This window comes from Grus americana, chromosome 3, assembly GCF_028858705.1.
Source record: "Grus americana isolate bGruAme1 chromosome 3, bGruAme1.mat, whole genome shotgun sequence".
NCBI lineage: Eukaryota > Metazoa > Chordata > Aves > Gruiformes > Gruidae > Grus > Grus americana.
In genome coordinates, this window is record NC_072854.1 from 71,021,887 (window position 1) to 71,038,965 (window position 17,079).

Below are 17,079 nucleotides of genomic sequence, written 5' to 3' on the forward strand. Positions count from 1 at the left end.
AAGTAAGATATTGCTTGGAAAACCATTATTGATTTTGGGGGAAGTACAGCAAAATCATTAAACAGAAGCATCAAAACATTTAAAGTTGAGCAGCTGGAAGAAAAAAAAGACATTGAGAAGAACATGGCTTTGAAGACAGGACAGAAAATAACATGCCATCTATGAAATGATACACCAAATGGCTAAGTAAACAACAGCTCCTTCACAGCAAGAGAAATAACCAGAAGCTGCAAATCTCAGTGAGACTCTGATGCCAACAGGATGGAGAGGCAAAAGACCATTTGCTGTCAGCTGCCAAATGGTATAAACCAGCACATCCAAACCCAACACATGGTGCCAACTAATGAAAGAGGCGATAAAATCTGTCACTGCAAGGAGGCCTGACCAGATCACCCCAGCACACCTGGCTTGATACCTGGATGCTGGAGGCAACCTGGACAGGCGTGCCTTCGTGCTTGGGAGTAGGTGGCGATGACAGCTAGAGCGACTGAAAATGATTTTTGTTTTCCTTCTTGATTTTGCATTAAGATTGGCTACACTGTTGCAACATTATTTCCTAAATATATAAACCCTATGTTTTCTCTGAAATAAAGGAAACCAGTACAGGGAGAAATACATGTTTAAAATGGCAATATGGAGCTACTTATTAAGAATTTATTACATGCATCTTAAAACCCATTCTCCATGGAATTAGGAATCAGGATGCCATTGCACCCAAAGCTAGATAATTTAAAATGTAATTAATCTTTAATTCCATGGAAATTATACAGATCTGTTAAAATTGTGCAATAAAACCCCTACTGTTCAGAGGTAGTGAAAACGCAGAAATATTTACACCTGATTTCCTTTTCTTCCTTCTTGGGAAATTTTTTTCCCCATTATTTCTACAGATTTTAAAAACAATTTCAGCAGCTGATTTCCTCTATAACTCTAGTGCTCCTACAGTTTCTTCTACAGTTGGGCTCAAATACATCATGAGATACACGAAACAGAAAAGGATGGGTCCAGGATGTTTTTCCGTTAAATGAGCACATTCATCCCCATTTTAGCTTTAAACACCAAAAAAGTCAATTAGATTTTGACTTGTTTTCCCATAAAACTACAACAACCCTTTGAGTTTTGTTGGTTTTCTGTTGGATTATAACAGCTCCTGCAACTGTGTTCATCATTTGTAAGAAAACTACCCTCCTATATGACCTGCTTTTAATCCTTCCTCAGTAGATTTATCTTCTGAAATTCTCACTGCAATAAGTTGCATCAGACTTACTTAATACACGGAACAAAGCTAATACGAAGTACCTGGCAAGGCTTCCCCGTGACTTGCACTAGTGCAAGTCATCTATTTCGAAAAGCAGACCTAAACACAACACCAAATGAGAACAGACTTAGACTGCCTTTCTCTGAGTACCTGGTGGTTTCTCCTCACTTTACAAATGAGCATTCCAATTTGAATTTAATATGATCCTCTGGGTAATTTTACCTCATACAAAATGACAGGCTAATGCAACACAACCAACAGGTCACTCGCAGCATTGGCCCATACAAGAGAGATCTTCACACTTCAGTTATAATGGGTTTAGGTGAAGGTTTGAAGACATTCATTCCACAGCTACGGTGAATGTATTTTATGCACTTGTCAACTTTTTCCCCAAGTTTATCCTCAATTTATCAATGTTTTTTCTGAATTTACCCGTAATAAATTTAAACCGTAATAAAGGGTCCACTTTTCCTTTTCACTTTCTTCTTGTTTTTCACAAAATTACAGAATAAAGCTTACTGGAAGAAAAAGTGCATTTCATTAAAAAAAAAAAAAAAAATTAACAAGTGGAAGTTCATTCTGCGGCAAGGACTACATTAGGTTTTCCAGGAATACCATTTGGCAGGAGCCTAATACTGCAGACTGCCATGGTTTCTAGAGATTACGCCTGAAGTTAATACAGAGTCGGCAACACCAGCCCATAAACAGTAACACAAGATGGGAAGGAGAGCTAGGGCAGAGAGCTGAAGATCAGGAAGACTTCGGTGCTCTTTGAGATCAGATTTACGATGTCAGAGCTGCTTACTGCTCAAGCAAGTAGCATTAAGAACACACCTTTCATTCAGTACATTCCCTGGCTCACTCTCCCCTTGGAAGAAGCCAGAAGCCCTCTAATCGACACCCCTCCCCACCCTCTGTCCTTTTTGGCAAGAACAAAACACGGTGACCCTAGTGCAAAAGGATGTAACACTTCATAGTCAGGACATAAAACGTGGGTTTGAGTGACACAGCGATGGGGCCAGCAAGTCTCTGCACAGGCACAAGGAAGGAGGTAACTACACACACGCTTTGGGGGTACGCGTACTCCATACTCCTGCACAGGCATGGCAGGCACGTGGAAACACCGACACGCTTTGAATGAACTCAGCACAATTCATTGGCATACTCATTTTGAAATTTTGACCACACAGGAAATACCCCACGTTTGGATGCATATGCCTTTCAGTCCAGGACTGATCCCCATAAGAGCATATATGTGGTTATCGTTACAACTTCCTCTTGGCTAGATCCCCAAAGTTGTAAGTTACACATTCTATTTTTAATATATACCATAATCTGGTTTTCCATTTTGTTTCCATAAAATGTTAAGTTTTATGGTGCCAACAACATAGCTAAACTCTCTCCCTTTAAATAAAAAAAAGCCTTTAAATTGCAATTTATTCTCATGTATATCCTCAGCTGAAACCAAAAACTGTTTCTACTTGATGGACCAGAAAGCATACTCTTGATTTCTGTAATACAATGATGGAATTTTTTTATTTTCCTCCACCAGCTTTTCTGCTTCCCAAACTGGACACATTCCATCCTTTATGTCAAATGTATCAAAATAAAAATTGCCTCCAGCTGCCAAAACAGCTCCAAGGAGAAAAAAGGAGGGGGGAAAAGAAGGAGGGAAAAAAAAAAAAGGAGGAAAAAAAAAGGAGGAAAAGAAAAGGAGGGAAAAGGTTAGGGGTTTGCTATCATGACGAGTTGATGGTCATCTACGTAATTATATCAATTTCTTGCAATGAAGTGTAATAAAATTGAACATAACTAAGACAATGCATAGTTTAATGCAATGGGTAAATAAATGCGTGTGTCCTCAATGCAGTCCATAATCCAAACAAAATGGGGATAAACAACAGAATGATGATTCTTAATACTCTCAACAGTCAACAGAAATCTCTCTTGTTCAGTTATAGTGAAATTTTCCATGAACACCTGATGATTAAACTACATGCATCCTTCTATCAACAAATTCATTCTCACAATTTACATTTCTCTGTACTTACAAGGACATTCTTCTTACATCAAATGATGACTGCTCTGTTCATTACACTCCACCTCCAGTAATAAAATTATGAATTGAGTCAAACATGTATAAACTGATGGGTAGAAAACTGCCTTTTCAACATAAATACACAGAAATTCTTAAAATGCTTTCAAGAGGAAAGAGATACCACTCAAAGTGCTGCTCAGTGGCAAAGCTGAGCAGGAACTGAACCGTACAGCACATACATTTCCTCTGGACACTGATATAGTGCATACGAGAGCCTGAATACGTGGTGGTAGGGCTGGATTTGCGTGGGCAGTTACAAAATATTAAAAAGATAGGAGAGCAGAAGCACTATGAAAGCGCTGCTTTCAGAGAGGCACACATCCTGCAGAGTAATAACACTCCTAGAAACTAGAAATTGGATCTGGACCAAAAGCATGGCGAGAAAAATCTGCAGGACAGCCTTCTGAACCACCGCTGCCTGAACGAAGCCTGGAGGTGCTCGCAAGGGAACTAACTCCTCTGTGACCAGGGAGACGCGGCTTTCATAATCCCGTAATATGAACAGCACTGCAGGTAAGATACCCAACTGCACCAGCAGTTTTTTTCCAATGTAATAACCACAGATCCTTGTGGCTTATTTCATGGATCAAAGAGAGGTAAAAGTCACACCTTTTGTTGTACAGCTTTCTTGGCAAACTCCCCATTTCAGAGCACTGGCAGTTTTTGACAGTAGTGCAAATGCAGTGACTTCTGTGCAGCAAGAAGCAAGCATTGCAAATGCAGCTGGGGAAAAACAACTCAGTCATACCACCTATGTGATGTTACTACTTTCTGGCACTTTTGGGGGTGCCTCTGCCACATTGTGATATGTATAGTATAGTATTGCCTAAAAGAAAAAGAATAAAATAAGATTTTCTTACACCATGTTATCAGCGTTTCTCAAAAATTCTGATAAATGAACACCACTGAGATTCCACACCACACTTCTGCGAAGCACCTTTCAGGCTGCAGTTAGTACAACAGCCTCGGTGATGTCCCCAAGGACACTTCTCCAGCAGCACCCTCGCTTCTGACAGCAGACTGAAAATAAGGAGTCAAGCATGAACTTTAAGTGGTATTGCATTTCACGCGGTTTTGTGGAAAAGATAAATCAAGAGTAAAATGAGGTCAGGAAATTTATTTTCACTTAAATAAGAGAGCCTTAAAAAAGACTAGCCACAGTGCAACAGGTTTCTATAGGTAACAAACTGTCACAGTTGTTCTGACCTCAGGCTGCTGATTGGTTTTATTAAGTGAGCGAGTAACAGAACCAGATCATCTCAGCATTAGAGTTTACTGATGATTTACTAAAAGACAAACACATTATCCACATTCCTCTGCTGCTTTCATTCACAGTATGCTTACTTGATTGCAACACTGAAACCAGAAGGCTATCTCAAAACACACCTAATATTCCGTATTGCAGGGTGTCAGCCTGCTAGGTTGGTTACTGCTGGATACAGATCCTCCACATGCATCAGTGCAGCTGTCTCATCACACATACTCAATGCTCCTTCGTAGACTCCTTTTGATTATAAAACCAAAATTTAAGGAGAATCAGAAAAAGATTTTCTAAAGATAGCAAGGGAGATAAATGATATTTCTGTGACTATCACAAGCCTGCATACATTTAATAAATTGATGTGTTGGCTCCTAACTGATGATTAAAACAGAGTATCTTCATGCTATTTTGTATATCTGTAGAAACAAAGAACCAGTTGATTTGGACCCAGCCATCTTTTTTAAATTCCTGATGCAGACGCATGGTCTCCAATTAAAAAAAGTTAAGTAAAAGCCTGTAAAAGTGATATGAAGAATAGCCCCTCATGAATTTAGGGCAGCTGTGCAGAAAAGGAAACCATGACCTGATTACCTAATTCTCACTAATTTTTCTGAAAGCATATACTCTGAGGTTAAGTTTAGACTCAAAGTCTTGAGAGAATTGCTAAGATTTAAGTAGGACAGCGCCTGTAGATCTTTAACATTTTACAAATATTTTCTCTCCAGTTCTAACATTCTTATGTATGATTGAATGGCTCATTCTGAAGTTCTTCATGTCACTACCTTTTCTTATTAAGCTCAAACCCCAGCTCCTTATGTTGCCTGAAGAAACATGGTTATTAAAGAAAGATGCTGCGGTCAGGCACTCCAGCCTGAAACATCATGCAATCATAGGATTTTATCTTCAGAAAATTCCAAGCCCCTGGAGAGAAACTGTTTAGCCTACAACTAGCTCCAAACTTTGACATGTTATCAAAAAAACATTATTAAAAAATGTGAAACTGGTTAAAGAGGATGTTCCATCTATATTAGGCATTTTTATATGACTTCAGGCAAAAGGTGAATGTCCAGCTGCCAGGCACTAACCTGTAAAGTATCAAGCATTGATACAGCTAGCAGGGCATTATCATCCGCTCGACAGTCACAGAGCTAGGAGTTTAAAATGCGTCAAACAAGCCAAACTTTGCTAAAAAAGCTAACACCCGCACATCTTATGCCGCATCTCACTCGGGTTTCTTGCGGCTGTCCCGGACTGCACCCCTACCCAGCATGCTGCATTTCAGCCCCGGGAGCACCCAAATGAAAGGACGGGTCTTACACACAGCCCTGCACATGGCAAACCCAGGATTTCGGCACTGCATCAGATACCGGCTTTTGGAGAGCAACTGCAGCCAAGCCCATCTTCACATAGCCCATCATACTTCAGTCTGAAAATATCTAACATATACCTTCCAAACAGGAAAAACAGGCAGACCGTGGCTTGGGCTCCACGTCAGCCTTAGCCTTTCCATGCTGAGGTGGCTGCAGCTGCTCTTGAGTTCTGGGAGCTAAATAACATTGACATCATTTTCCTCTATGACAAAAATATGCCTTAATGTGGCTGCTGCATCATAGTTAGCACTCAGGAAGTTTTACTAGTGTTGGTAAGATACCTCATACCGATACATTTTTGTATGTAATTGCAGTACCAAAATGGTGAGGAGAAATAAAGTTATTTCTTGCCTTACCTGCCCAACTGTTAGCTCAGATCTGATCATATTTCTTCTTCACAGGCCTATGGAAAGCTCTCTTCTTAGGTGTCCAGTTCCAGGCCAAGACATAATGTTCTTGGCTTTTATAATGTAAGAGAAGGAAGCATTGAACAGAATTTTCCCACAGCTGTGTGGAATAGGCATTGAACTGGAGAGGCTTAATCTTGATGTAAAACTGAATATACTATTATCCCAAAAAATGTGAGAAGAAAGTCACTGCTCTGGACCAGCAGACAAGGTGTCCACAACAGGGTTCTAGTCCCAGACACAGGAAATGCTCTCATTTACTGCAACATTATTTCTGCTGCGAAATAGAATTTCCTCAAGTATACAAAGGTACAGGCCTTATTCTTTATTACCTTCTATTAAGAAAAAAATAGAACAAAATCATCTTTCGACAAGTGATGTTCACCAGTGAGCAGGAACAACAGATGACAGTCACAGGTCAGCATCACATAGTCTCTCCGAGTACCAAAACTGCTGCATCTGTAGAAGCCTGTGGGTCCCAGTTGTAGTACCATGCTGAGAATACTTTTTTAAATGGACTTCCCCTACGAGACATCTCTTGATCTATAGGCTATCCAGGAGGTTTTATGCAACCCTCTCCTCAGGTATGGTCAAAAGGTAATGCCCCATTCATGACATTTCACAGTTTCAGAAGTGAAGAAAGTTTGGGCTTTTCAAAATAAAACCATTACCACTTACCAACAGCAAAATTCAGTATACCAACATTTGTACCCTCTTTTTTCTTAAATAAGGACACATGAGGAACATCTCAGGAAATCCTGCCCCTGATTTGTCAGGGGTCTTACTGTTTGCATCTCTGGATTCCTTATTTTAAAAACTGTGTCAAAATTTTGCTTGTCCTGCAAACTACTAATACAAAGTGATATTACGTAAATGTTAAGTATTGTAATTTCTATAAAGCCCATGTCACTACAGGAGCTCAGTTTTTAATTTGTTGATAAATGCTATTTTATGAAGTATGTGTAGGATGTATTTATTTCAATATAAAACAATTTGGAAAATGCTCTTCCTTCCATATATAAGCTATTTTTTAAACTAATAGTAGATGCATACTTTACTATGTAAAAGTATAACCTATTTTTAACATCACGTTTTCAAGTAAAGTTTATGAAGAAAATACTTTAAAACAGGAAATCAGAGTCCATTTCCTGTTTTAACAAGGATAATCCCTTGACCAGTAGGCACAAATATTCTTTAATGTTAATTAGCATACTATTCATCCTATATTTCACAATTTAATGAAAGCAAGCAAGTTGCTGGGGACATTATTAAGCTCAAAACGTCTTTCACCTTATTTATCCGGAACTCAATAAAACTGTTCAGTCACAGACTTGCAGCCTCCAGCTAGGTTCCTGCTATTAGCCTTAAATCACTTGGAGAGTTGCAACAACAGTAAGTTGCCAAACTCAGCCATCTACATCTGCTGGATAGTTTGTCCTACTGGACAGTCTGGAAGAATTTCAGTTATTTGACTCAAACTGTAAAGGTTTTTGCTGCTTACCAAGGGATCAATACTTCTAAAATCTGCAAATTAGCATTTGAAAAATGTATCTGAAAGACTGTTAAAGGGCCAATGTTTTTTTCTTTAAGTGAGCCTAAGATAGCCTCTCAAAAAAAATCACATGTAGACAGGAATTTTACAAGCTAACCATTGCTTGTAAATCGCTAAATCTCTAAATTTCCAGTCTGAACCATGAGGCATCTTTTCAGGAACCATGATTTCTTCAACTGAAGAAGCTTATTGGGCTGAACAAACAAAAATAGGGAGCATGAAACATTTAATTTCACCCTATGTGTAGAGGAATAGCAGGATGCTGGAAGTGACAGAGCATGGCTGCTGCCACCAAGCTGAACCAAGACAGGCAGCAGTGATGCCCACCCTGCCCCAAAGCCATCAGACTCGGTGACACCTGGCTCTTGACAGCATGAGCCTCTTCATGCAGCACGTCATCCAAAATACCATGAACGGGAGAAGCAAATACCTGCCTGCCCTCTCTAATGCTCAGGTCTGTACATAGACTGATTTTTGAGCTCTTCACATTTGATCAAAATCCACACATAAGAGGCTGATTAATTGAACAAGCTCTTAATCAAACCCGCTTACTTGCTCTGAGCTGGCACAAGTACACAACAGGCACGCTAACCGGCACAGTCAGAGCCGTAGGCGAGGACCGGGGTGGGCAGGCAGCGCTGCTGCACCATGGAGAAGCTGCCGTGAGCTACACGATTCAGCCACCGGCTTCCCTCTTTGCCCTGGAGAACGCCGGGCAAGGCACTCACTAACTGCTCAAACTTGCATGTGCCTACGTTTCCACTGCAAAGTCCCTATTTCATGTCTGAAGTCATGCGTAAAATCTAAGGGCAGCGGTCCAAAATTGCTGCTGGCTTCTGTCCAAATTGCACTTCCCACTTTCAACTGGCATGTCTTTCTTAATAGCAAGCCCCATGCAAATAGGCTAATGTACATCATTCAAAGAGCCCTTATCTCCATACGCAGTATCACTCTCTTGATTTTTTCCTTTCTTAACTGATGCAGTTATATTCATTCTCGCCTGGGATCACGCACTGTCAATGAGAGACAAGGGAATGAAACAGATAGAAAGCATAACCGTGCTCATGGTTAGGTCTTACTAGAACAGCCAGCGAGGATCTTAATGACTCCCAGACTCTCTGAAGGCCTTAAGCAAACTACGCCTTCACGGAGGTGCCCCCTTTGGCCGCATGCATGCTACAGGTGATTCTCGTTTTATTTGCCTACACTAACGGCATCTGCGAGCCTAAGACAGCTGTACTGAGTTCATTACATACAGCTTCACAGGTCTGATGAGGGCAAGACATTAACAACCATGCTGAAGAAAACTGTTTCAGAGCATAATGAGTTATCTTTGTTCTAGCATCGCTTAAACTTGTCCACACTAGCCCGGCACTACCCTTGATCAATGAATCCATACTGCCTGAGCTGATGTGCCAAGTCAGCTAATCTTAACCAAAAACATGTGCTAAAGCACTTGTGATCTAGGCATACTGGTTTCAGAAATTCCTCTGCAGCAGCTCTGACCCACCATACCTTCCACAGAGACCACGTCCTCTGCCCCTTTACGTGCAAAGCGAAGGAGGCTAGGTAAAATTCCCACCACAAGGGATGGGAGGCTAGCAAAATGCGTTTTCAGGGTATCGCTCGCTGACTGAAGTGAAACATGAAAGTCACTTTTTGTGCTTGTAAATAAGTATCTGTTTTAAGGGACCTATTCAGATAAACTATTTTAAGTTATCAGTGGCACATGTTTATTATTTAAGCCTAAGAGCTTGACCATAATGTTACATTTCTATGGATGTATTTAATAAAAATATCTTTGGAAAAGACAACCAAGGAAACCTGATTGATACAAAAAATACACTAGCTTCATTTTTGTGATTAAAAAGTTCATTTTCAAGTGTTTAGACCAAAATTTAAACATTTGCATAAAAAAACCTTCTCTGACAAGGCTTAAAATATGGTAAAATGGGAAAATATATAATATGGACGCTGAATAACTGAAATTGCTTGTAACTGAGGTTGTACTGAGAAAAATCTCAGCTAACTAAACATTAAACAGCTTACCAAACCACAGAGTCTATTTTCTTCTGTGATATGTTGTATAATGGTTTCATCCTGTCCCAAAACAACAAGTCCTCCTCCAACTATTCAGTTTGCTGAAGTAACACACATGCCTACACAATTTCTTTTTTTCTTCTCAACAGAAAACAAAGCAACACCATTCCTTTAGTTCTAACTATTAAGTGCTGGCCCTTGAGGAATGTAAGGCTAGGTTGAAGGTAGCTGTAATAAGCTGCAAATTAATTTTGCTGATACGGCCAGGAATGGTACCTGGTCTTTCATTTAGAAAAGGCAATACATTGCACTATACTATCATGTAGGTTAAATAATGCTTACCAGCAAACAAATAGCGCAGTCAAGAGAGACAGCATGAACTACACAGAATCTAAGTGCCTTGCCTCCATTATCTATCAAGATATTTCTAAATGTCAGAAGAGGAAAAGAGGCTGTCTGGTTGGTGTTTTTTTGAGGGTGTAAGAGGGTATTTGACCATATGTCTGTGTCATAGCTATGACTGGGAGGTGCAATGATCTGAAGCAAAGTATATTTACTCTGTATTTCCAACAAGCACTGACTTATCCACATCAGTTTAAAACAGTTGAAGTAAACAGCAAAAGCTCAGAGCGTATGGAAATTTCTGAACTATCATTTAAATACGTTCTTTTCTATGTACTTTCAAAAGTTACAGAGACGATAAAATTTTTTTCAAGCCAGCTAAACTCTACTCTTTTTCTCCCCAATTTAAAAAATCCTTAGTCATCAGCAAGACATGTCCTGCTCTCCTGGCTTTTACTTCAGTGCCCTCTTCCAGTTCTCCATGTACATCTTGGATGTGTCTTGAAATCATTTCACAGGTATCTCCTCCCACTGGTATAACTCTCAATTTAACTTCTCCTTTCCAGCCAACACCATGTTTCCAATCCTCTCCTCAATCTTCCATTCCCATCCTCTCACCACAAATGGCCATAATCATCCTTGACTCTTAACTGCCTCTTAGTCCACAAACCTGGGACATTTCCGAAGGCTGTCATACTCCTTTTCATTATAATCTGCAACTTTTTCCTCATCCCTTCAGCTAAATTATTCACTTGGGCCTATTTTTGTCACATCTACAGAGACCCATTCTGGCTAACCCAATACTGCCACAACCACATCATGCAATCCACCAAGGAACACGTGGATTTGCTGTTATTGCACTAACCATGTCTCAGCCTCCAGCTTTTCACAGAATCATAGAACAGTTTGGGTTGGAAGGGACCTTTAAAGGTCATCTAGTTCAATGTGCTTGCAATAAGCAGGGACATCTTCAACTAGATCAAGTTGCTCAGAGCCCTGTCCAACCTGACTTTGAATGTTTTCAGGATGGGGCATCTACCAGCTCTCTGGGCAACATGTTCCAGTGTTTCACTGCTCTCATTGTAAAAAATTTCTTCCTTATATCTAGTCTGAATCTACCCTCTTTTCATTTAAAACAACTACCCCTTGTCCTATCGCTACAGGCCCTACTAAAAAGTCTGTCCTCATCTTTCATATAAGCCCCCTTTAAGTATTGAAAGACCACAGTATGGTCTCCCTGGAGCCTTCTTTTCTCCAGGCTAAACAACCCCAACTCTCTCAGTCTTTCCTCTTAGGAGAGGTGTTCCATCCCTCTGATCATTTTCGTGGACCTCCTCTGGACCTGCTCTGACAGCTCCATATCTTTCCTGTACTGAGCACTCCAGAGCTGGAAGCAGTACTCCGGGTGGGGTCTCATCAGAGCAGAGTAGACAGGCAGAATCACCTCCCTCGACCTGCTGGTCATGCTTCTTTTGATGCAGCCCAGGATATGGTTGGCTTTCTGGGCTATGAGCACACACTGTTGGCTCATGTCCAGCATTTCATCCACCAGTACGCCTAAGTCCTCCTCTACAGGGCTGCTCTCAATCCCTTCATCCTTCAGGCTGTACTGATACCAACTCATCTGCAGGACCTTGCACTTGGCCTTGTTGAACCTCATGGGCCCACTTCTCAAGCTTGTCCACACCCTTCTGGATGGCATCCCGTCCCTCAGGCATGTCAACCACACCACTTGGCTTGGTGTCACCTTCAAACTTGCTCAGGGTGCACTTGATCCCACTATGTCATTGATGAAGATATTAAACAGTACTGGTCCCAATATGGGCCCCACTTGTCACTGATCTCCATCTGCACATTGTGCCCTTGACCACTACCCTCTGGATGTGACCATCCAACCAATTCCTCATCCACTGAACAGTCCATCCATCAAATACATATCTTTCCAATTTAGAGAGAAGGATTTTGTGGGGGACCACATCAAAGTCCCTACAGAAGTCCAGATAGATGGCATCTGTAGCTCTTCCTTTGTCCACCCATGTAGTCACTCCATCATAGAAGGCCACTAAGTTCGTCAGGCAAGACTTGCCCTTGGTGAAGCCATGCTGGCTGTCTTGAATCACCTCCCTGTCCTTAGCATAGCTTCTAGGAGGATCTGTTCAATGATGTTCCCAGGCACAGAGGTGAGGCTGACAGGTTGGTAGTTCTCAAGGTCCTCCTTTCTACTATTTTTCAAAATGTGTGCAATGTTTCCCTTCTTCCAGTCACCAGGCAGTCACCTGACTGCCATGACTTTTCAAATATCATGGAGAGTGGCTTGGAAACTACATCAGCCAATTCCCTCAGTGATCTGCATCCTCAGGTGGTCATGAACCTGATCTTCTCTTACAGTGGGAGGGACTTTGCTACTCCAGTCCCTGTCTTCAGTTCATCCACTTGAGTGGTGTGGGAAGAGAGGTTGCCAGTGAAGACTGAGGCAAAAATGTTGAGTACCTCAGCTTTCTCCTCATCTGTTGTTACCAGTTTGCCAGTTGTGTTCATTCTGTGGGGGGCAGAGGGGGGCACACTTTCTTTGACCTTCCTTTTCCGGCTGACACACCTATAGAAGCCCTTTCTATTCTTCGCATCCCTTGTCAAGTTCAGCTCCGGCTGCGCCTCGGCATTTCTGACCCCAACCCTACACAACCAGGCAGTGTCCCCAGGATACCTGCCCCTGTTTCCACTGCCGGTGCATCTCCTGCTTTTAAACACACCGAACCAAAGTTGACTGTCCTCACCTTCACTTCCAGCCATTGATCTTACCTTTGCGCTCACCCCCTGCCCCATCAACCCTACTCAAATAATTCATCAGCCTTCCCCCAAGCGTAACATCATTCAGCATTTTTGCATGTGCACAGCTGGTCACTGTTCAGGAACGATGTGCCTTGTGTAATTCAGAAAAATCCTCTCCCTCCTCCCCAAGAGGGATTACACCTACTGTAATAAATGCAAAGGCACATCATCTAACAGAGGAGAGCGTGGGCTTTTCTTTTCCTGTTAGCATTTTTCACTTCAGAACTACACAATTGCTAACCTACATTTTCCCACGTGAGTTTAACTTCATAGCTTTCCTTTTCTGTTACTTTTTCCACACTTACTGCAGTCTATGAGCACCTAGTATTTTTACAACTAGCTGTTTAGGGACTTCTGAGCACTGCTACAACACAGCGACCATGCAACACCAAAGACAGGTACCAAATGCCACATCACCAGGGACATTTATTGGACCAAGAAAGGTCAGAACACCTAGCAGAGAACTACTCCTTTGTAAATGATATAAAATTGCATTGTAAGCTAAATACTTTACAAAGCAAATATAAATCTCACCATCATTCACATTTTTGAAAAATCACCCTATGTTACACAGATCATCAGGACGAGTTGGGCAATCCACCAATAATTATTCATCTGTCCCATAAGACAGCCTAAGAGAAGTGACAAAACGACAGGTTGGAGACAGCTTGGGCCTCATTAACCACTGGGATTTCACCTCAGGTGGGCCTTGACTCCAGCTTATGTTCAAAGGACACCCTCAAAACTTGTTAAGCTCTTAACCACTATGAAAGAAGAAATTCATTCCACAGGGAACAGTATTTTCCTTCTAAAAGTGTTCATAAAAATATTTACTTTCAGGGTCTTTTCCCCCTTACAATATTTAGTAATATTTTGGCAAGACAGTCCTGGCTCTCACGTACAAGTGAATTAGGGCTTTATCGCTCCCACAGACCGATTTCGAACCACACTGGGTTGCACCAAGAGTCCCTTCCCAGAGGATATCGTTTCAGAACTAGTTCCAGAGACTTGAACTGCTTTCTCTATGGGGAGAAAAATAATATTTCTGTCATAGACCGACCTTTCTTCAGATATGCCGATATCTGAAGGATGTCAGTTCGTTGTGAGAATTTGGGAGCTGGCGGGGCTCCAAAGGCTCCACATATTTTCAAAGGGACCTTGCCTATAATTTTAACCCATTAAAACAAAAGTGCATGGCTGGAAAAGGGTAGTACATACTTAAAAATGTCACTGTGATTCAAACACAGCTATATTACTTGCACCAGTGATTTGGTGGCGTCACTTCATAAAGGCAAAAGACAGCAGGTTTTACTTCTACGACCAGCCTACATTCTTGCACTTCACATGAAAGAGAACAACGGAAACGTGGCTGAATGTGAGAAAGCACCAAACTGGAATGTTTTTTTGGGTGGGGGTGGAGAGAAACACACATACTACAAAAATCTAATAATTCTCCACCCAAGCATTGCTAGTGAATGACCTCACTGGTTTCCTACATATACTCCAGCAGCCTTCCTGCCATCACTCTGTTGAGCCAAACAATGATGTCAACAGTCCACCTGTGAGAGTGATGTAGCCCTCTGGGTCACGGTCGCAGAGAACTTGGATAAAAGCTGTGCCAGTGTTAATTAAATGCACCTCTTTTTTGACTGCTGATTTCCTCCGATAAGGCTCAGCTCATTTTTCCTGGAAAGACTTCCATGCTGTAAGGGAACCAGAGCCAACCATAACACAAAACAAATATTGCTCAGAGAATATGAAGACAACGCACTAAATATTTTGTTAAAAAAAAATGACTGCCTATCAATGCTGGGGTAAATACAAATCTCATTAATTTACATGTGCTAATGACAAGGTGAAACTACAAATACTAGTTACTGCAGATAGTTTATTATCTTTCAGTAGTACTTATCTCTTTCATTTGTAACGCTTGTCTCGATTAAATTGGAGCAGAATTCTAACAACCTGCTTTACCACTGATAAGTTCTACCAGGTTAGAGTGAGAGGAGCTTGTCCAGTAAAAAATGTGCTTTGAGAATGGAGTTTGACATTTAATTAGCATTAGAATGGTCACTACTACTTTAATGAATGTGTTGTCCAATAGCATTTATTCTGCCATCAGAAAGGTCTTAGCGGTAAGAAGGCTCTAAGCAGGTTAGATATTAAGGATCCTCCTCCATTAATACAATTAGTCAGCAAATAATGAAAGGAAAAGAAAAATATATATACTGCTCTTTCTTTTTTTTCCTATATAAAGAAATCTAATCCACTGTCATGACTGGATGCTTTCACCATATGCTGTCACCAGGGTTTCTGTAATCCCTCCACTCATAGCATCTGACTTCTAGCCACTTTAAGCCTTTAGGACATGCCCTTTCATACTCGCTTTGTTCTTGTAGACATTTTCAGATAGCTTCATTAGTAAGAGAACTGTCAAAGGAAGACTCTCAGTTTTGGAACCTGACATCAAAAATATTCCTTCTTGCACAACTTAAAAAGTAGCACTAGCCTTAAGACTTAATTGCTGACAGCAATGCACACAAAAATCTGAAGGTGGCAAAATAGAAAGCGATCTCAAAAGTAGTGGTACAACTCTATTACGAGAGTTATGAGAGTTTGTTTCCCAATGATCACAACTCTCAGTTCTGAAAGGCAGCAAGTTGGACCTCTTGCCATAAATTTAATTCTAGAGAAAGAATTGTATGGCAAGGATGTTAGGAGTACATTCATATTCATTCATTCATTTTGATTTGTAGCAATTGTGATAGTTCCAAGGAGTGTTCTGTCCCACATTCCTGAGCATTAGCAATATTTTCCAAACAACTAATGATCGATGTCTATCTACTTAGATTTTTAGCTCTTGGGGATCTTATGTTTATATAGTACCTTGCCCTACAAACTCTCTTGGAATACATAACACTAAGAGTATACTGCCTACCCAGTTCTTGATATGGGAAAACTTCCATGGCTATACTATCTCTCTCCAAAGTCAGGGTAACTAACTTGGACATGGTTTTTTTTTTACATTCTCCCCTGGTAAGGAATCCCATATATAAAATGTCCTTCATAAGAACTGTGTTTCTTGGTTCTAGGCAGAAAACAAAAATGAGAGACAAACCTTGAACTTATTTGGTCTATACTGGTCCTACAGACAGTTCCTATGGATTTATGAGGCTGAACCGCAGCTAGTTTGTGTTGAAGCGTGCAGAATGTGACTCATTCAGAAAGCTCAACCCAAGAACATTTCACTCTGACATCTTACAGAATGTCTCCCTCATGGATTTGAAGTGGTTGCTGCCCATTCTTCACATTAACTCTTTCTCACAACTTTATGACACACAACTTCCAGTGCAAACTTGAATCCAGGCCATGAAGGAGATACCAGAACTTCTGACAAATTTTATTCTGTCACCAGTAATTGGAATTTGGTCTTACACTATTTAAATACACAGCTGTGCTCCACTTCTGGTGGATGCGCATAATGTGGCCATGCAGACGGAATGCATATCCCCAAGTCCAGTGAGCCACAGTGACACAGTATCCTGAACTCCAGGAACCCTCTTGGTCAGAAAGTACTTCCTTCCTTGTTTCAAACACTTGATTGTTTCAGAGGGAATTCAAAACAATGGATTAGAAACTTTCAACCTTTCCTAAGTGTACTGCTACACAAGGAAATTAGACTGTGCTCTGGGAAGATGAGATAACATTGGGAGAGTACTCTTTCCGGAAATGCAATGGCTTTTGCGTCCCTTCTCTAGCACCATCCCATGAATCAGCTACATATAAGTAATAATTCATGCTATGAGATGTCAGATGCAGTTCAACTACTGTTTGGAATAAGGCATGTGTGGTTGGCAAAGGGCATGAGCTAACTAGCTTCTCAGCTACTTTGATAAGGCATGTCAGGGAAGAAAATATCAGG

At 41.0% G+C, this 17,079-nt stretch overlaps 1 protein-coding gene across 4 annotated transcripts in view; it reads right to left on the reverse strand.

Moving 5' to 3' along the window:
- MTHFD1L (methylenetetrahydrofolate dehydrogenase (NADP+ dependent) 1 like) overlaps positions 1–17,079 on the reverse strand; it is a 157,642-nt gene that overhangs the window by 32,322 nt on the left and 108,241 nt on the right. The gene's annotated exons all lie outside the window — the stretch shown is intronic.